We start from the raw sequence: 21,314 nt of genomic DNA, 5'->3' as shown, positions 1-21,314 counted from the left end.
CAAACTGTTCCATCTGTGGTAGCAGCCAGCATACTTCCCTATATGTACAAGGTACTCAATAATGTCACCAGAAACTTCATTTCTTTAAAAAAAAAAAATTGATTTTAGGGTAAGTACAAAAGGTAGAAAATTTTAACCTGCAGCTTGAATCAGTCATACTCTTCACTTCATGGCCTGTTATTATCTATCGTTAGTTCATTCATAGCATTAACTTTAATTGATTTATTTTTTATTTAATTAATTTACTTCTTCATTGCAGAAATGTTCTCTTCCACTGCAGTAGGCAACTCTTTTAATATGCTTGGTAGATATGGCTGAAATTGTGTGTATATTTTTTAATACTTGGTTTCATTTGTCTAAGTTTGTAACTATGATTTTAAATACTGAATTCTATTGGTTAAAATGACAATGAAAGCAAATTTTAGTATTTTTCCATTTATAGTAATTTCAAAAACTAATTCAAGAACTAGCTGATATTCTCAATGATTTGTATCCATCCTCCCAAATGGATACAAAAAAAGTTTTTCTCCTTTATTGGTTATATGTAGTTTAGTGTAAGATGAGAAGGCAATGGCACTCCACTCCAAGATTCTTGCCTGGAAAATCCCATGGACAGAGGAGCTTGGTAGGCTGCAGTCCATGGGATCGCAAAGAGTCGGACACGACTGAGTGACTTCCCTTTCACTTTTCACTTTCATGCATTGGAGAAGGAAATGGCAACTCACTCCAATGTTCTTGCCTGGAGAACCTCAGGGATGGGGGAGCCTGGTGGGCTGCTGTCTATGGGGTCGCACAGAGTCGGACATGACTGAAGCGACTTAGCAGCAGCAGCAGCAGCAGTGTAAATAAATGTTAAAACTTTGCATTTAATTTAAAAGTGACAAATTATAAATGTAATAATAAACATGGTATAAATTATATATGCTGCAGCTAGGTGAAGCTTTACATACTTAGTAAAAGTTTATATTTAACATCTTGTTTTTGTACAGTTTGTAGGCAATAAAACCTGCAGTGACATTTAGTATCCAGTAAGGAGGAAAACATGTCCAGCATCACTGGAAATAAAAGAAATGCAAATTAAAACTATTAGAGATAATATTTCACCTAGCAACTTGATCATTTTAAAAATGAATAATGTGGATTTAAAGAAATAGTTTACGAAATAACAATACACTGAAGTTAGAAGTAAAATTGATTTGGTCTTTCTGGAAGGAAATCTGGTATGAAACCTCACAGGTTTGATCTACTGCTGTTGCTTCCCACTTTAAAGTTGTAAACACTGCAGAACAGGGAGGCTAAGTAATATACTGAAAGTATCACAGCTAGAACATTGCAGAGTTGCGATACAAACCCATGCTAAATAACTATCAAGCTAGTGTTGGTTCATGAAATTAATTTAGTGAATTGTGAACAGGATAGGATAGGACAGAAATCATTAGAATGCTTCACATGTGGTATGAATGTCATTTTGTGGAACTTTAGTTTATATGTATTAGGTCAAGAAATAAAATATATCTCTTATTGTGGATCACAGTCAAAATCACTGCACTAGCCCAGACAGCTCAGTTCTGTCTCAAAGCCTCTGCCTGGGTTCTTTTCCCCAGATATTCCTTTGGCAAATCTTCATATCATTGGCTTAACTATAACCTCTCTGAGATCCCAGCTCTGCCTAATGTAGGCAGTCCAACCCATCTTCCTCTCTGCCATTACTCTGTTTTATTCATAGCCCTCACACTACTTGATATTATTTTGTTTGTTTGTTAATATATTTATTCTCTGCAACTTCCCACTCTCCCCTTCACAGGCTCACACAGGAAACGTCATCTCCATGAGAGCAGAAATTGCATATGGCAAATGCTTCAGACAATTATTTTGGCATCTGTGAGGTAGTATAGAGTCTATAAAATTTTCTATCTAAAATGACACTGCTGGTATAAATGCAGTTGATGTTTTTGTTGAAGCAATGTGGCTTCCCAGGGGAAACTTTCATAACAAAAATTAGTTTTAAGAGAGAGAGAACTTTTTGTATAACAGGAACATATTCTATTGTCAGAATCAACAGAAAGGAAATGAATGATGTTAGCTGTGCATTGAGCTAAGTTCAGTTCAGTCACTCACTTGTGTCCAACGCTTTGCAACCCCATGGATTGCAACATGGCAGGCCTCCCTGTCCATCATCAACTCCCAGAGTTTACTCAAACACATGTCCATTGAGTCGGTGATGCCATCCAACCATCTTATCCTCTGTCGTCTCCTTCTCTTCCCACCTTCAATCTTTCCCAGCATCAGGGTCTTTTCCAACGAGTCAGTTCTTTACATCAGGTGGCCAAAGTATTGGAGTTTCAGCTTCAGCATCAGTCCTTCTAATGAATATTCAGGACTGATTTCTTTTAGGATGGACTGATTGGATCTCCTTGCTGTCCAAGGGACTCTTAAGAGTCTTCTCCAACACCACAGTTCAAAAGCATCAATTCTTCGGCGCATTGAGCTAAAGATCCCTGTAAAACAGTTGTAAGAATTTAGGCAAAGATTATGTTCCTTGATGTGCTGTATTTTAAAAACCACAGTATCAAGAAGGTGAAATTTAACAAACAGGATCTTGGAATACTAACTAGCATTAATTTATGTAAGTGGTCAGAACTTGCTATCTTGTTTTTAATTTTTCTTGAACTAAACAGAGGAAAGACAGTAAATGAAATGCATAACTAACATAGGTTAAAATTCAGATCAGCCATTTCAATAATAGCAAAGTTGAAGGATAATTTTCAAAAAGAGGTAAAATTATAATGCTCATTAAATATAAAATGAATACATGTTAAGGGGTTTATTTAGCTCATCAGTAGTGAGGGAACCAGACAAATGTGAAAACTGCTTCAATGGAGAAATCAGTCAGAAATGTATATGGAAAAAGGTATGTTGAAATGAATTTACAAATAGCCGAGAGACTGGCTTTTTCCATAGGTGGGGTGGGAAGACAGTTGAACCTCTAATGGAACAGAATTTGTCTGTCTGTTAATAAAAATTATTTGCATTGCTGTTGGTTATTTATAATTTACCAACTTGTAAAATATCTTGAAAGTCATAAAGGCTAAACATTCTTTTAAACGATGCACAGTTTTCCATGGAGATACCCATAATTTTTTTACTTATTCTTAATTTTCTTAAAGTATAAAAAAAGTCATTTCCAAAATGTGCTACACAGAGTAGATTAATTTGTATATTGTGAGGGCACTTGAACTTTTCCTTTACAATGTCTCGTGTTCTTGTGCTGCTATAAAAGATTAATTCTATTCTAGTCTTCCATGGTAGTACTGTACAATATACATTCAGAGTACATGTGGAAATGCATGATTTATATGCATGTGAAAAGCAAGGGTTGATTTATATTTGAAGTTCTTTCTGCTGAGTTATTTAACTGAAATTAACCTGATACTAAGATAACTACTGGGGCTTTCCTAGTAGCTCAGCTGATAAAGAATCCGCCTGCAATGCAGAAGACCTGGGTTCGATCCCTGGGTTGGGAAGATCTCCTGGAGGAGGACATGGCAACACACTCTAGTATTCTTGCCTGGAGAATCCCCATGGACAGAGGAGCCTGGCGGGGTCACAGAGTTGGATACAACCGAGTGACTAAGCACAGCACAGCACAAGACAACTACCAAAAGCAAATTTTAATAAGAACAGGATGGCTGCTCCAAGGATTCCATATTCATGTCTAGTTTTTATTCAGCACACAAATCCCAATTGCTTGTTCCTAGCATTCTAGCATACTTTCTCCATGTGTTGAATGGTTATTGGTTTCACAGACGATTATGTCTTCTCAAGAGTTTCATGGGAGTGTAGATGTTCATTTAGTTTAAGCTTTTAAATTTAAAGGAGGGCAAGAATGAAGTGATTTCTTCATAGAGAATTAGCCAGTTAATTATAACCATTTCTGGTATCCATAAAAATACTCAGTGGAAAACACATGAAAATAATATATGAAGAATAAATTAAAAGAAGACACTAAACTCCCTCCTTCATTATTCAGTATGTGAAGTTTATTTAACAGTAACATCATGAAAATGGCATAATGATTCTTCCATTTCTGGATGACAGCATTTTCCCTTTGGAATTTAAGTGATTAAGCATTTGGAAATCAGTCTTTGAGCACTCTATATTAGGCTACTAATTTAAGACTTCAGTTGCTCCAACAACCTGGCCATACACTAAAGACATTTTCATTATTCATTTGTATCATATGGAACATCAATTGCTTTAGCAACTGGTAATAGTCATTGTATTATAGACAGTTTTCTGTATTATTTGTTTGTATTCCTTATTTGTTATTTATTAAGTATTATTATTTGTTTGTTCCTTATTTTCTTGGTAGTTTTTAATTCATTCATTTAAAACATTTAATGAGCTCCTATTCTTTCCTGGGCAGTGCTGTAGGCACCCAGAATACCAAGAAACAAACAGAAAGAGGCCCAAATCTCTCCTGTCTTTAATCTCCCGTTGTAGGAAGGAGACAAAGACAGTGAATCAATGAGCAAGTACATCGGTGAGTTATAGTGCTATGGGAAAAAATAAATGGAAGGTGGGTAGAGAGTATGTATAAGGGATAGGGCTGCTATTTTAAATAACATGATCACGGAAGGGCTCACTAAGGTAATGTTTGAGCCGACACTTCCAGGAAGTAGGAATTACTTGGCTATACCACGCTTGCTTTGAATCCCTGGAGGATAGAACCCAATTTGAGGATCAGTGTTGGTAATCGTGGTTACATCTTTCCCCAGTCTAGACTCTCAGTTATTTCTTATCCATCCCCCATTCCAGGTTTCTATATTTCATTACTGTTTTATTCATTTGTTCCTACTATAAACAAATTCAACTCCCTTGTAGAAAGATGAGAGGAAAAAGTAAATTAATTATGGGCTTAAGTAAATTAATTAAAGACTATATCTTTTAAAAAGTACCTTTCTTAAGTGTTATATAATCACACCTTATGATGCATTTGTTTAAATATTTTGCTTTCTTCTTAATATACCTGATTCCTTTGTACTAAGGTCTTTAGAGATTTGCAGTACAGTTTATTGAGAAGAGCTTAGAATTTATAGTCAGAAAATTCCTGTTTTCCAAAACTCAAATTCTGGCTGGTTGTATACTTCTGAAAAAGTCACTCGACCTCTAGAGTCTAATAATACCCATCTTATGGTGTTTTTGTGAGGAGCAAACACTTGGAATGTGTATTTAATAAGTTTATTGAACAAATGGCTAATAAGGAATAAAATGGGGATAGGATTTTATTTTTAAATGGGGGAGGATCAAAACTAGAGCAATTTTTTCCTGAAGAAATTAAAAATATTTCACTCATAATTTTCTCTTAGCAAGGGTATGATTTAAAATGAAAGAGTCTTCAGCATATAAACTATATAAGAATTAGTAAAATCATTAGAGTACATGAAACCTCCATCAAGAAAGACTATAGGGTAAGAAGAGAACACAGACTACCCATAAGTTCCTGAGAAGATCCAGCACAGACTCAGAGGGGAATGAGCCGGCAAACGTAGACCAAAAAGGAGAAGGGTGATGAAGACATCTAGAATAACTAGCAGTCTTCTTGCTTGTACTTCTGGATTGTGCAGTTTACTGAGGTAGTGGACCTGTGGAGGAAAACCAATATTAAGGCAGATGATTATGAGTTTGGGACAGGGGATGCTGAGTTTCAGGTCCTCAGTGAAGAGGAACTAAAGAGCCTCTTGATGAGAGAGAAAGAGGAGTGACAAAACTGGCTCGAAGCTCAACATTAAAATAACTAAGATTATGGCATTCATTTCCATCACTTCATGGCAAAGAGAAGGAAAAAAAAAGTGGAAGCAGTAATAGATTTTATTTTCTTGGTCTCCAAAAGTCCCTGCAGACAGTGACTGCAGCCATGAAATTAAAAGATGCTTACTCCTTGGAAGGACAGCTATGACAAACCTAGACAGTGTATTAAAAAGCAGAGACATCATTTTGCTGACAAAAGTCTGTGTAGTCAAAGCTGTAGTTTTTCCAGTAGTCATGTACAGATGTGAGAGTTGGACCATAAAGGCTGAGCACTAAAGAATTGATCATTTCAAATGTTGGTGCTAGAGAAGACTCTTGAGAGTTTCTTGGACTGCAGGGGGATCCAACCAGTCAATCCTAAAGGATTCAACCCTGAACATTCATTGGAAGGACTGATAACTGAAGCTGAAACTCCAATACTTTGGCCACCTGATGTGAGAGCTGACTCACTGGAAAAGACCCTGCTGGGAAAGACTGAAGGCAAAAAGAGGAGGAAATGGCAGAGGATGAGACAGTTAGATGGTATCATCGATTCAATGGACATGACTTTGAGCAAACTGGGAGATAGTGGAGGACAGAGGAGCCTGGAGTGCTAAAGTCCACGAGGTCGCAGAGAGTCAGACACAACTTAGCGGCTGAACAACAAGATCAGTTCAGTCACTCAGTCATGTCCAACTCTTTGCAACTGCAGCAGGCCAGACTTCCCTGTCCATCACCAACTCATGGAGCCTGCTCAAACTCATGTCCATTGAGTCAGTGATACCATCCAACCATCTCACCCTCTGTCATCCCCTTATCCTCCTGCCTTCAATCTTTCCCAGAATCAGGGTCTTTTCCAGTGAGTCAGTTATTCACATCAGGTGGCCAAAGAATTGGAGCTTTAGCATCAGGACTGACTCCTACCTGGGTCCAGCCCCAGTAGGATCCAGGGATTCCCTCCGGAGACGGCGTCAGCGATTAAAAGAATAGATAAAGAGATAAAGATAAGGAAAGAATTTTGCAGTTAAGAAAATAGAGGAGAGAAAAGAGGCTGATATTCCTTGGTTTACGCAGAAAGCCAATAAAGCCCCAGCACGGGACGTGCTCTGTTCACGTAGGCCAAGGTGCCCTCTCGAATCACGGAAGGTACCCCACCTTAGGCACCTTCTCAAGTGGGTCTTAGGAGCGCAGGCAGGAAAGTGAACACAGAGAGCCCCTGTGCTCCATGGAATCAGCCTGAATAGGAAAAGGAAAGAGAAAGAACGACATGGGGAGACCAAGCTTCAGTGAACAAGGCCCACACTTTATTTTTCAAAGTAGTTTTTATACCTTAAGTTGTGCATAGAGGCTAAGGGGTGGGGTGGGGGGTGGGGGTGGCGGGGAGCGGGTAGAGTCATGCAAGGTCAGCAGTCCTTGATGCTTATCGAAGCCAGGCTTTCTTTCTGCAAACTTATATGCAAAAGTTTTAGGTGATTTACATCATCTTCTGGCCAGGAAGCCTGTTAACATTTTATGACCCTTTCTTCAGAAAACTTATTTTTCTCTAAAGGTGATTATTCTAAAGTCAGGCGCCACCCTCCGAAAACATTAGGTAAAGTTGTATTCCTATAGGGCAAAAGTGTGGTGGGCTACAACAAGAAAAGAATTAACTCAAGGGTCCAAGGTTACAAACATTAAAGCTACTACTTACATTTCTATACACCAACTATATGAATCAATACACTCCCAGGGACACAATAGGTAAGGGATATGGAAACTTGGCAGCAAGCATTAGCTCAACAAAGAAATCCTCTACTAGTTCTATTTTAACAATTTTAACTCTCTGAGAAGCTGTGCATTGTTAGAATATCTTAAGCTTTCCGTGCCTCTCGTGGTTGGGAGGCTGTGAATATGAACAAACCTGTCAGGCAAGCTAGAAAAGTCATCAGAGGGGTTTGAATTGAAACACTCCTATTACACCCAGGAGACTTATTATTAACTAGGTTTTAAGTTGATTTTCTTACAGAGAAAGGTGGTCGGGGATAGCACCCTGTTAATGTCAGAGGAGTTGGTGAAAGTCGTAAAATAGTAAAACAGACAGATTCTGGTTTTGGGGTAGACGCTCAGGCAGGCCCAGAGGGGCACCCCTCGAGTTCTGGCTCGCCTTGCACCAGAACTCTCCCACATGACCTTGTCATGGGTGGAGACTCCCGTGCTGGCTCCCGGTAGACTCCTTTAGGATTGAATGGTTTGATCTCCTTGTAGTCCAAGGAATTCTCAAGAGTCTTCTCCACCACCACAGTTCAAAAGCATCAATTCTTTAGTGCTCAGCTTTCTTTATAGTCCAACTCTCACATCCATATATGACTACTGGAAAAACCATAGCTTGGAGTAGAGGGACTTTTGTTGGCAAAGTAATGTCTCTGCTTTTTAATATGCTGTCTAGGTTGGTCATACATATCCTTTCTTCCAAGGAGCAAGCATCTTTTAATTTCATGGCTGCAGTCACCATCTGCAGTGATTTTGGAGCCCATGAAAAGAGAGTCTGTCACTGTTTCCATTGTTTCCCCATGTATTTACATGAGGTGATGAGACCAGATGACATGATCTTAGTTTTTTGAATGCTGAGTTTTAAACCAGCTTTTTCACTCCCCTCTTTTATTTTCATCAAGAGGCTGTTTAGTTCTTCTTCACTTTTTGCCATAAGGGTGTCATCTGCATATCTGAGGTTGTTGATATTTTTCCCAGCAGTCTTGATTCCAGCTTATGCTTCATCCAGTCCAGCATTTCACATGATGTACTCTGCATATAAGTTAAATAACAATATAACAAGGGTAACAATATACATTCTTGACATACTCCTTTTCCAATTTGGAACCAGTCCTTTGTACTACGTCTGGTTCTAACTGTTGCTTCTTGACCTCTATACAGATTTCTCAGAAGACAGGTAAGGTGGTGTGGTATTCCCATCTCTTTAAGAATTTTTCACAGTTTGTTGTGAGCCACACAAAGGCTTTGGCATAGTCAGTAAAGCAGAAGTAGATGTTTTTCTAGAACTCTCTTGCTTTTTCGGTGATCCAACAGATGTTGGCAATTTGATCTCTGGTTACTCTGCCTTTTCTAAATCCAGCTTGAACATCTGGAGGTTCATGGTTCACATACTGTTGAAGCCTGGCTTGGAGAATTTTAAGCATTACTCTACTATCATGTGAGATGAGTGCAATTGTGCCATTGTTTGAACATTCTTTGGCATTGCCTTTCTTTGGGATTGGAATGAAAACTGATCTTTTCCAGTCCTGTGGCCACTGCTGAGTTTTCCAAATTTTCTGGCATATTGAGTGCAGCACTTTCATAGCATCATCTTTTAGGATTTGAAATAGCTCAACTGGAATTCTGTCACCTCCACTAGCTTTGTTCATAGTGATATTTCCTGAGACTCACTTGATTTCACATTCCAGAATGTCTGGGTTTAGGTGATTGATCACACCATTGTGGTTATCTGGGTCATTAAGCTCTTTTTTGTATAGTTCTTCTATGTATTCTTGCCACCTCTTCTTAATATCTTCTGCTTCAGATATCTACATAGAAATGTTGAATATGCAATTGAGCGTACAAGTCTAGAAATTTGAAAAGTTGCCTTAACTGAGAAAAATAAGAAAACTATGAATCTTTTATAAAAAGTACAGGTCATTTTCATTGTTAGGGGCAGCCTCAGCCGTGTTTGAATATGGTGATTTGAGTGCATATCTTTGCTTATATATTAAGCAGCTTAATAGCAAGGAGTATAGATTATTTGCTTTCTGTACCTCACAGCACTTACCTTGCTTGTGGTAGGCATCCAGTTATTATTTATTGAATTGAACTGAATTGACTAAAGGATTTATTTTGCAAGCCAGATTATTCTGCGAGTCAAGGACTGTGAGTTATGAGAGTTGGAGTTTAGTAATCAAAGACTAGTGGTACTCAGGGAGGACGTGACACACACCAAGAACAAGAGTATGATTTCCTGAAAGTAAGCAGCTGTTGGTCTGGCAAATCTTTCAGATCTGTGCAGGCTTGCCACAAGTAGGGCACAGCACATCTTGCATAAAACGCAGGTACAAAACAGGCCGAGAGAAGATTGTAACTTTAGAACATGACTATAGGCTTTATTACAGTAGGCAGAAAACCTGTCATTTTCATTATATTACTATTTACGTAAGATTAAACTAAGTAATACACTTTATTATAAAATAAGGTAGCTTATGTAGATATACTGTTTTTCAAAAAAAAATGTTTTCCATAAGAAATTTTATAAACCCACATACTTTTATTTACAAGACTAGATTCCTACAAATTCTTTAGTGTCATAAATAAGGAGAAGCAGTTAAATTTTTCACCACTTAGTCCAAATGGTTGATTGCTAATGCAATAGACATTTATTTCATTTCATAAGAAACTGCACAGAAGTGGTTATTTCAGAATGCAAGGAAAAAATATCAGCCAAGTCACTGAATCAGACAAAAGTGCAGTATATAAAACAAGAAGCTGTTATTATACAGAACACAATAAACCACTCATGAACATTGTTATGTGAGTGGCATTTTCATAGCTTTTTAAAACATTGTCCCATTCGTAAGTACTCTTAGATTTTCTGTGAGACAGAAATCCCATTATAGATCTTAGTAAAAAATTAATGATAAAAAGCTAACCATAGAGGAAAGAGGGAACTTAATTCTAACAAGGATGGTCCATATTTTTGCCTAGTTTTAGTATACATAGCAGCCATATTTATCTTTAAGTCTTTAAATATACTATGGAAAAGATAACGTAATAGCATAACCAAGTAGAATTTTCAAATTTTCATAAAGCTATATACTTCCTTAAGCCTAGGAATAAACTTAAAACTCCTACGATAAAATTTAATTTTAAAAGGGGGCATTTCCAAAGTCATAAATGTTGGCTCTTTCAATAGGTATGGTCAAGCAACTGGGACAACAACAATGGACCCAGTGGTTTTAAGAACCAGCCCTCACCTACTTAGTGCTTCACATTCTGACAAGTGTCTTTGATTTTGTAATGTCTTTTCCTTTCTTGATTTTGTCTTGGAAGGAAGTGTGACTTGCCTGATACACAAATGTTCCAGTTTCAATCAGGATCTCCATATTGCTTCTTTTGCTTTAGGAATTAAAGTATGTTACAGTTTAAATCCATTTTTGTATTTAAATTTATGGATGCAGACATTTGGAATTATGAATCTTGTTTAACCTTAAAAATAATAACACCTCCTCTAAGGAGGAATGATAAAGTAGGAAAGATTTGGAACAATAAAAATTTGGAATTGGATGGGTAGTTATCAAGAGGTGACCCCCTCCACTTATGTAGGAGTACCAAGATGCTGAGGCAACATGATTTTGTAAGGAGGCATCTGAGCAGTTTTTACCAACACCACCACCATGTAGCAGCTCAGAAGGAGCAGGGAGACTGGAGGTTGCTGGAAATCTGAGAGTGTGGGAGAACATGTAGCTATGAATTTGTGGTTGAATGTAGACTGTGGGTTCCGCAAGGAGAAAGTAAATAGCTAAATCTAGAAGTAATCCAGAGGCTTTTAAATTTTATAGCTACTTTCTTACTGTCTATTTGTTTATCACAGTATGACACTGTCTCTTGAATATCTTTTGCAAATGTGAGACTCCTGCCCATTTAAAAGAAAGCCTCAAGATATTTTTCAAAACAGGTCTTTCTTTTGAGAGGTCTAGTAAGATGGTGAGGTGGATTGAGAGAAACAAAATTCTGATGTTTTGGAGGGGGAGACTTTTCAGGCTAAGTGAAAGTGAAGGTCGCTCAGTCGTGTCTGACTCTTTGCGACCCCATGGACTAGACAGTTCATGGAATTCTCCAGGCCAGAATACTGGAGTGGGTAGCCTTTCCCCTCTCCAGGGGATCTTCCCAACCCAGGCATCAAACCTAGGTCTCCTGCATTGCAGGCAGATTCTTTACCAGCTGAGCCACAGGGAAGCCCTTTCAGTCTAAAACCCCTCTGAAACTGACTTCCAGCTTGTTTCTGTTGTTGTTCTTGATCCTTCATTTTGCCTCTCCTTAATTATAATCAATCAAAAATCATTTTATTAAGAAAGGCAGCCTTTCTGTGATCATTGGAGCACATTCTACTGTATTAGAAATTCATTGTTCATACTGTGAGGACAAGAACATTTCAAGGGGAAAGAAAAGGTGTTTATTTTCTGTCCAAATAAAATACATGTTTCTCTCAAGTGGTGGAATTAAGAATTCGATGTTGGTTTGGTTTTTAGTTTTAAAGAAAGAAAAATTTTAAATCTTAGTCAAATTTTATCACAATGAAGACCAGTTGCTATATTGTACAGTGAGTCAAATGTAAACTAGTCAAAGCTATTTTTAAATGCCATTATTTTTACTGAATATAAATTAACCAAGACAAGTATAACTTTGAACTGCTGTTAAAACTGATGCATTAAAACAAATAGAATGTGAGTGATTACAAGAGTGATTTTATGTTTATTTATAAGAGAGCTTACAGTATAGGGCTTTAGAACATGGGCTTTAGGGCAGACTGTCTGAACGTGTGTGTTCACTCCACCAGTTATTAGTGATCTTGACTAAATTACATAATCTTTCTTCAGTTTTCTTTATATTTTGAAGATTGAAGTACTTAAAACACTAGCCAACACATAATAGATATTCAATAAATATTAGGGTTTTAAAAATTAATGCTATGTTGTGAAATTCTTTAAAAACTTCATTTAAGCATTATTTATTGTGTTTAAAGCATATTGTGTTTAGAGCATCTCCACAGAGGGCCAGCCTTTGAGATGAAAAGGAATAAAGAGAGGAAAAATGAGTCTCTTCAGGTAACGAAATGCTGAGGTAAAGATGTTTTAACCATGGAGTCAGTTTATAGTGCATTAGTGCTATAAACCACTATTCTGTTATATAATAAGACAAAAGCAGTTAAACATGCTTATATCGTTTTTAAAGACATCATCTAAATATTTGAAAACATTGCAGTCACTTTTTTTGCCAGTTCTCCTGATTTAATTTTTTTTTTTTTTTACTAAATTCACCTTTTGTTATCTAAATGCCAAGCATTTTGCAACTCTTAAACACATCATACTTTGCCTTAAAAATCTACTTATTTTTATATAAATATTAACATTTTACTGAATTGTTACTCCAATTGTTCTTGGAGTTAAGGATATAGTCTTATTTATCTAATACATTTTAGGTATCAGGAAAATTTTATTGAATTGGTTCTCAAAGCAGAAGTGTTTTGAAAGTAAAATAATTTTAAATGTTTTATTGAATAAACATGATAGCTTAAGATAGCCTTATTTGTTCTTACATATATTAATATGTTTATTTCTTTATTTACTTTTTTCTTTCTGGGCTGTAAAGATTTATTAATAATATGGGGAGTTAGAAAGGAAGAGATGATTTTAATGCTCACAAAGCATTCTTGATTTACTTCTGACATTTCTGCATCTCTTACAAGCTTTTCCAGAGGGTTATAAATACTGATAACAAAGAACAAAGTATTTTACTATGGTAAAAATTATTTTAAAAAACAACTTGGGGGTACAAGATTTAATGTATTGGAAGCAAGTAAAGGGAAAAGCAAGACTATTCTGAGATTTGAATTTCCAGTTAACTTTCCTTAGGCTTAATTTTTAAAAAATGAATTAATTACCAACTAAAATATTTGCTAGACTCTGCTGTGTAAAGAAGGAAAACTGCCTCTTTAATGGTTGATATGAGAGGAAATGAGAAAGAACAAAAGAGCCATTGTTTTTTATTCATTTAGGCTTTATGTATAAGTAAATGCTTAAAGTTTTTTTTTAAGTCCTTTTTTAAAAAAATAAAGTGTTAGTGGGACCATATGACTAAATGGGAACTTCAAAAATTGAACTTGTATACCCAGAATTTGACTATCACAGCATATATGAAAAATAAACACTCTTCAAAATGCTTAACGTCCTACAGTTAATTCCAGAAAACATGCTGAGTACTACCCAGGATCCCCTGGCTTATCCTTACAGGAATTATCCTTCAATACACCATCAAAAGTAAGTAATGTCCAGAAACAACTGTGGTAGGACTTCCAGAAAAATGGAGTAAGGAACTCAGCAGACTTTGTCCCAGGAAAACAACAATTTAAGAGGAGAAAATTTAAAATAAAATATCATTTAAAATCTTTGGGAATCACCCTAAAGAGCATACAGCAAGTGAAAAACATTCATTTTAAAAAATCTACCAAATCTAGGTAAGAGCAGTAAGTATTTGTGAGCCACAACCTAATCCATTACCTCCCCATCACAGTGCTGTGTTACAGAAGCTCCATCCCCAGCATGTGTAGCCAAGAAAATTAGGTTCCCCTGTCCCGCTAACTCTCAGTCTAGGGCTATAGTTTCACCCTGGAAGGGTAGGGCTTCTCATGCCTTCCCTGCCTCCCCTCTCAGTTCCGTGTTACAGGAAGTCTGTTTCAGGTCTATGTGGCTGAAGTCTGTTCCAAGTCTCCCTTCCCCCAAGCAACCCCCACCCTAAGCACAGCAGCTGAGAACACTGAGGCCCAGTTACCCTGCCCCACACCACTACAGAGCAGAGGCTCCACACCAAGAGGAGCAAGCCAAGACCAAGAGCGGCTCCCCACCCTCAGTACCTACTTACAGAGCAGGACTGTCACTCTAGGAAAACAGAGTCTCTGCCCCCAGCTGCAGTGCAGTGGTGCGGGTGTTCTGCCCAGGGGAAAGGCAAATAATAAAAATAGAGAGGTCTTTGGATCTGACTTCGTTGGGAAGAAAGAGTGGAGAACTCCATGCCTAATGGTGGTGTTGAAAACAGTACAGATCTTGCTGAAGCGCAATTGAAAGGAGTCTGGTAGCCCCATAATACATGAAAACAACAGAGCATCCAGAAGTTTTGCAGAAAGAGCCAGGGAGAGTCGGCCATGAAGAACCCTCTTGGGCTCATAGTCACCTGTGAGGATCAGGAAGGCAAGTGTGCAGGTGTGAGGCTGCGTCTACTTGGGAGCATTACAGCAGGATGTGGAGCAGACTTGAAAGCATTCCCTAAGCTGCACAGAGACCCACTGACATAGGGCAGAAGCCTCAGTAAGAACAAGGGGCTTCATTACAACCTGTGACCAAACACTGACTAAATGGTACGCTATGCTGACCCAGGGACAACTCCTAGGAAGCAAGGATCAGAGATTTCACAATCACCTGCGGCAGTCCGGAAAATTGTATACATGCCCGAGGCTGTACCCTCTCATGAGTAGTAAGTGTAGGCACCTCCACGCTACCAGTCCCCTGGCTGAATGTAGGGCAAAGAAGTAAAGTCTCTGAACTATAATAGCAGTTTCTAGTACGGCTAGTGGTGAAGAATAAAAATAAAGGCTAAGGAATCATAAGCACAACCTCTAACCAATAAACGGCTATACTACCCCAGGGGGAGCCTCTAGGTAATGAGAGTAAAAGATGAAAACAAGGGAGAAAACATGAATAGGAACATCAGAGGCTGAACACTGCAAAGGACTAGACTGCTGAATTAGCTCAGCCAACTCACTAAACAAATAAGCAAACCACCACCACCACCTCCAGAGTAGTGGTAGGGGTCAGTATCTAGTGTTGCAAAAATAAATCAGAAATGTCCAATTATTGAAAAAAGATTATGAAACATGGTAAAAAAAAAAAAAAAACAGGAAAATACGATCCATCAATAGGAAAAAAAATCAGACAATAAAAAATGTCTTTGATGGGGCCCAATGATATATGGACGTGAGTCTGAATGAACTCCGGGAGTTGATGATGGACAGGGAGGCCTGGCGTGCTGCGATTCATGGGGTCGCAAAGAGTCGGACATGACTGAGTGACTGGACTGAACTGAACTGAATGATATATACTTAGCAGACAAAGACTTCAAAACAGTTATTATAATATGCAACAAACTAAAGGAAACATGCTTAAAGAACTAAAGTATGATGACAGTGTCTCATCAAGTAGACAATATTGAGAGAAATTGTTTTTCTTTTTAATTAAATGGAAATTCTGGAGTTGCAAGTACAGTTCAGTTCAGTTGCTCAGTCGTGTCCGACTCTGCAACCCCATGGACTGCAGCACACCAGGCCTCCCTGTCCATCACCAGCTCCCGGAGTTCAGTCAAACTCATGTCCATCGAGTCGGTGATGCCATCCAGCCATCTCATCCTCTGTCTTCCCCTTCTCCTCCTGCCCCCAATCCCTCCCAGCATCAGACTCTTTTCCAATGAGTCAACTCTTCATGTGAGGTGGCGAAAGTATTGGAGTTTCAGCTTTAGCATCAGTGCTTCCAATGAACACCCAGGACTGATCTCCTTTAGAATGGATTGGTTGGATCTCCTTGCAGTCCAAGGGACTCTCAAGAGTCTTCTCCAACACCACAGTTCAAAAGGATCAATTCTTTGGTGCTCAGCTTTTTTCACAGTCCAACTCTTACATCCATACATGACCACTAGAAAAGCCATAGCCTTGACTAGACGGACCTTTGTTGGCAAAGTAATGTCTCTGCTTTTCAACATGCTATCTAGGTCATAACTTTCCTTCCAAGGAGTAAGTGTCTTTTAATTTCATGGCTGCATTCACCATCTGCAGTGATTTTGGAGCCCAAAAAAATAAAGCCAGCCACTGTTTCCCCATCTATTTGCCATGAAGTGATGGGGCCAGATGCCATGATCTTCTTTTTCTGAATGTTGAGCTTTAAGCCAACTTTTTCACTCTCCTCTTTCACTTTTATCAAGAGGCTTGTTAGTTGAAAGTACAGTAGCCCAATTGAATAAGCAGAAGATAAAAATCAGTGAATTTGAAGTAGAGCAACAGAAATTATGCAACCTGAAGAATGGAGAGAGAGAAGAATAGAAAAAAATAAACAGAGCCTCAGAGAATTGTGGAACATGATTAAACACATCAGTATACAAATAATAGGAATATTAGAAGAGAAGAGACAGAAATATTCTATAGAATATAAGATACTCAGGACTTCCCTGGTGGTCAAGTGGTTAATACTCCATGCTCCCAAAGCAGGGGGAGCAGGTTTGATCACTGGCCAGGGAACTGAGATCCCACATGCCATGTGACATGGCCAAAAATTAAATAAAAAATAAGAATAATAAAGTAATTTTTAAAAATATAAGAAATATTCTAAGATATAATGGCTTAACATTTTTTAAACTTAATGAAAAGCATTAAGCTACACATACAAGAAATAACAATGAAATCCAGACACATTGTGGTCAAAATGTTGAAAGAGCATGAGAAAGTCTTGAAAGCAGCAAAGGAAGAACAACTCATCACATACAAGGAAACCCCAGTAAGATCAAGTCAATTGCTCATCAGAAACTTGAAGGACAGAAGGACAACACATTAAAAGTGCTGAGAGTTAAAACCTGTTCACCGTCCTATATCCAGCAGAATTAATTTTCAAAAATAAAAGTGAAACATTCCCAGATAAAAACAATTTTTTCCCAAAACATCTATCTTACAGGAACATTTAAAGGCAATCATAAGGATGAAAGCAGTTGATAGCGACAGTGCTTTGAATCCACACACCCAGAAAAAAAGAGGATTGATAAAGGCAATTATGTGGATAATTACAAACGATAGTATAATAGCACATCTTCTCTTGATGGATTTAAAAAAGCAATTGCATAAAGTATATATATAATTATATTGTTGAGCCTATCACATACTGAAATATATTTTGACAATATCAGCACAAAATACAAAGGTGGAAATCAAGATGTATTGGAGTAAGGAAATGACACCAACTAGTAGCTCACATCCATAGGAAGGAATAAAAAGAACCAGAAAGGGAGGTGTTAAGAAGGCAGACTGTATACCAGTCAACACGGAAGAAAAATTAGAAAACTATAAATGCCTGAAATATTTAGGATTTAAGATCAACAGAACCCATTGATAAATTGGTTACAGGAAATTAGGAAAAAGAAGGCTTTACAGATCATTCTTGAGTTTCTGACTTGTAGAAATTAAGGATAGATTTTATTCCTGAGGGTCTGTTCATTGAATGAAGACCAGTTTTGAGGAGGAAAATCAGGTTTGGCCTTGGATGTGTTGAATATTGAAGTATATTCAAGATAAATGCTGCTGTGCTACGAGTTGTGTCAGTCAGTCTTTGCAAGCATGTGGACTGTAGCCTGCCAGGCTCCTCTGTCTACAGGGATTCTCTAGACAAGAATACTGGGGTGGGTTGCCATGCCCTCCTCCAGGGGATCTTCCCAACCTAGGAATCAAACCTGCATCTCTTAGGTCTCCTACGTTGGCAGGTGGGTTCTTTACCACTAGCGCCACCTGGGAAGCCCATATTCAAGATATCCAAGTGTAAATGTTGAATATATGGTTTTAGAGTGCAGAAGAAAGGTCTGAGCTGGATATAATGTTTAAGTAATTAATGTACTGGTGGTAATTGAAACTGTAAAATTTGATTGAGCTTATTTGGGAAGAAAATATGGAGAGAAAAGAGATGAAAGCTTAAGACCAGAGGTTGAGGATAGATACTTAATAGCTAGGTTGGGGATGGTGACCTCACAAAGCAGACTGAGAAAAGCGTGGCCAGAGAGAGAAAAATAGAATAATACCATATAATTCAGAAGAAAAGAAAAAGTTATTGCTGTTCAGTCGCTCAGTCGTATCTGACTCTTTACGACCTTGCAGACTGCAGCATACCAGGCTTCCCTGTCCTTCATTGTTTCCCGGAGTTTGCTCAAATTCAAGTCAGTTGAGACAGTGATGCCATCCAACCATCTCATCCTCTGTTGTCCCCTTCTCCTCCTGCCTTCAATCTTTCCCAGCATCAGGGTCTTTTCTAATGAGTTGGCTCTTCACATCAGGTAGCCAAAGTATTGGAACTTGAGTTTTAGTATCAGTCCTTCCAATGAATATTCAGGATTGATTTCTTTTAGAATTGACCGACTTGATCTCCTTACTGTCCAAGGAACTCTTAAGAGTCTTCTCCAACACCACAGTTCAAAAGCATCAATTCTTCGGCACTCAGCTTTCTTTATGGTCCAACTCTCACATCCATACATGGCTACTGGAAAAACCATAGCTTTGACTATGTGGACCTTTGTTGGCAAAGTAATGTCTCTGCTTTTTAATATGCTGTCTAGGTTAGTCATAGCTTTTCTTCCAAGGAGCAAGCATCTTAATTTCATTGCTGCAGTCACCATCTGCAGTGATTTTGGAACCGAAGAAAATAAAGTCTGTCACTGTTTCCATTGTTTCCCCATCTATTTGCCATGAAGTGATGGGACCAGATGCCATGATCTTAGGTTTGTGAATGTTGAGTTTTGAGCCAGCTTTTTCGCTCTCCTCTTTCACCTTCATCAAGAAGCTCTTTAGTTCCTCTTTGCTTTCTGCTATAAGGGTGGTGTCATCTGTATATCTGATGTTATTGATATTTCTCCCACCAGTCTTGATTACAGCTTATGCTTCATCCAGTCCAGCATTTCACATAATGTACTCTGCATATAAATTAAATAAGCAGGGTGACAATATACAGCCTTGACATAACTCCTTTCCCAATTTTGAGCCAGTCCATTGTTCCATGTCCAGTTCTAACTGTTGCTTCTTGACCTGCATACAAATTTCTCAGGAGACAGGTAAGGTGGTCTGGTATTCCCATCTCTTGAAGAATTTTCCACAGTTTGTTGTGATGCACAGAGTCAAAGGCTTTAGCATAGTCAATGAAGCAGAAGTAGATGTAATTCTGCTTAGAAGTTGAATCAAATGAGAACTGAAAAACTTTTTTCTGTTTGTTTTTTGGGTTTTTTTGGGGGGTTTTTTTGGCCATGCTGCACAACTTGTCGGATCCTAGTTGCCTGACCAGGGACTGAACCTGAGCCCCCAGCAGTGAAAGCACACAGTCCTAACCACTGGACTGCCAGGGACTGCCCCCTAACAGATCTCTTAATTTATTGATATGGCAGTTTATTGGTAATCTTTACAAGAGCTGTTTTGGTGGTATAAAAGAACAGAAGCCAACAGAAGTTGAGGTCTGATTGGAAAATTGTTAGGAGCAATTCTCCATGGGTCTCTTGCATTGAGAACTTTTGTTAAGGACTCTTTTTCAAAGATGTTTGCTAAATGAACAGACTTGGAAGATAGGAATAGTGTCTCCTTTCAGAGTAGAGGACAGACTGTTTGCCACCCAGTGTAATAAAGATGATGTCTCCCCCGGGACAAACGTCAGGCAGATTTGCTTACAGCCCATTATAAAAGATGAGAGTTCCCTAAGCTCAAAGTCCCTCAGCTGTGACAGAAACGCACTGCATGCAGCATCTGCTTGGCTACTCTGTCACCCTGTGGGACTTAAAGAGAACCAACGTCAACATGAAACTCAGGCCGCTTCTTGTGGCATGAGTAGTGAAGTCATTTCTCTCTGACCCAGGAGACTTGTGTCTGGTACCAATATCCCTGATGCCAAGACAGGGATCCTAACTTGGAGGATAAAACAGGAGTCCCCAGTCCCAGGTCTCAAAACAGGAGGTGAGTGGAGGGCAAGTGAGTGAAGCTTCATCTGTGTTTGTGGCTGCTCCCCATCTCCTGCATTATCACCTGAGCGCCACCCCCATCAGATCAGCAGTGGCGTTAGATTCCATAGGAGCTTGCACCCTAACCCTAAAGTCAAGGCAGAATATCCTGAGATCACCACAGACTAGAAATAAAGCACACAATAATACAGTCTGCGTGGACCATCCCTTCCCCACCCCAGCCCTGGTCCATGGAAAAACTGTCTCCACGAAACCAGTCCCTGGTGCCAAAAAGGTTGGGAACTGCTGGGGTGAAACACCAGTCCCTTCACAGTTCCTGACAAAGATTAAAAAAATGGAAACAAGCAGAGGGAATTGTTTCAAACAGTTTGGTTATGAAGAAGAAAAGGCCAGGCAGAGCTAGTGGCATTAATGGAGGAAAATCTAAGCATGTCTAAATACTGATGAGAAGGAGCCAACAGAGGGAAAGACTGAATATATATGAGACAGAGGGGTAATGGAAAAGGAATACTTCCTTGTTTCTGTGTTTGTAACGAAAGAGGAGAAAAGATGGACATAAACTTTGGTAGCTGATACATTTAGTATCACAAAGTTAAGGAAATTCTTCTGACTTCTCTTTTTCCTGAGAAATAGGAGGTCAAGCAATTTGCTGGAGGAGAGGGCGAAAGGAGTAGGAGGCAGTTGAAGATTTTTAAAAGAGATCTGAAATAGCTCTGTGTAAAGAGCAAAAAAAAAAAAACATTCAGCAGAGAAATGAAATAGGAATGTACTTGAAGATCTGTTTAGGGTTGTCATAAACTGTTGGTACCCTATGGTATAACTTTCTCCAGCACCACAGGTACTCAGGTACAGACATAGAAAATAATTCTTATTCCAAGATTAGAGTTTCCCCATGAGACAATGGAGTTTTAAATTTTAAAGAGATTTGGGTCATAGAGCTCAAGCTGAAGGAGAAAAGTGAAGAAGTACAATCCCAGTAAAGTTGAAAAGAA

The 21,314-nt window shown here is 38.5% G+C and overlaps 1 protein-coding gene and 1 long non-coding RNA gene across 3 annotated transcripts in view; one reads left to right on the top strand and one right to left on the bottom strand.

Moving 5' to 3' along the window:
• Positions 1-21,314, top strand: part of FAM241A (family with sequence similarity 241 member A) — a 43,317-nt gene that overhangs the window by 10,959 nt on the left and 11,044 nt on the right. The window lies entirely within an intron of this gene.
• Positions 1-21,314, bottom strand: part of LOC139183585 (uncharacterized) — a 33,401-nt gene that overhangs the window by 4,744 nt on the left and 7,343 nt on the right. Inside the window, exons 3-4 of one of the 2 annotated variants that reach the window (XR_011567066.1) lie at positions 5,494-5,645; positions 2,119-2,498 (exon numbers count right to left, since the gene is read on the bottom strand). This is a non-coding gene — a long non-coding RNA (uncharacterized lncRNA). Of the gene's footprint in view, positions 1-840; positions 2,499-5,493; positions 5,646-21,314 lie in introns of those variants that run through there. The other variant, XR_011567065.1, reaches the window with a different exon arrangement.

Source organism: Bos indicus, chromosome 6, assembly GCF_029378745.1.
Source record: "Bos indicus isolate NIAB-ARS_2022 breed Sahiwal x Tharparkar chromosome 6, NIAB-ARS_B.indTharparkar_mat_pri_1.0, whole genome shotgun sequence".
NCBI classification, from domain to species: domain Eukaryota; kingdom Metazoa; phylum Chordata; class Mammalia; order Artiodactyla; family Bovidae; genus Bos; species Bos indicus.
Note: the sequence above shows the minus strand (reverse complement) of the source record. Positions and strands in the feature narration are given on the sequence as shown.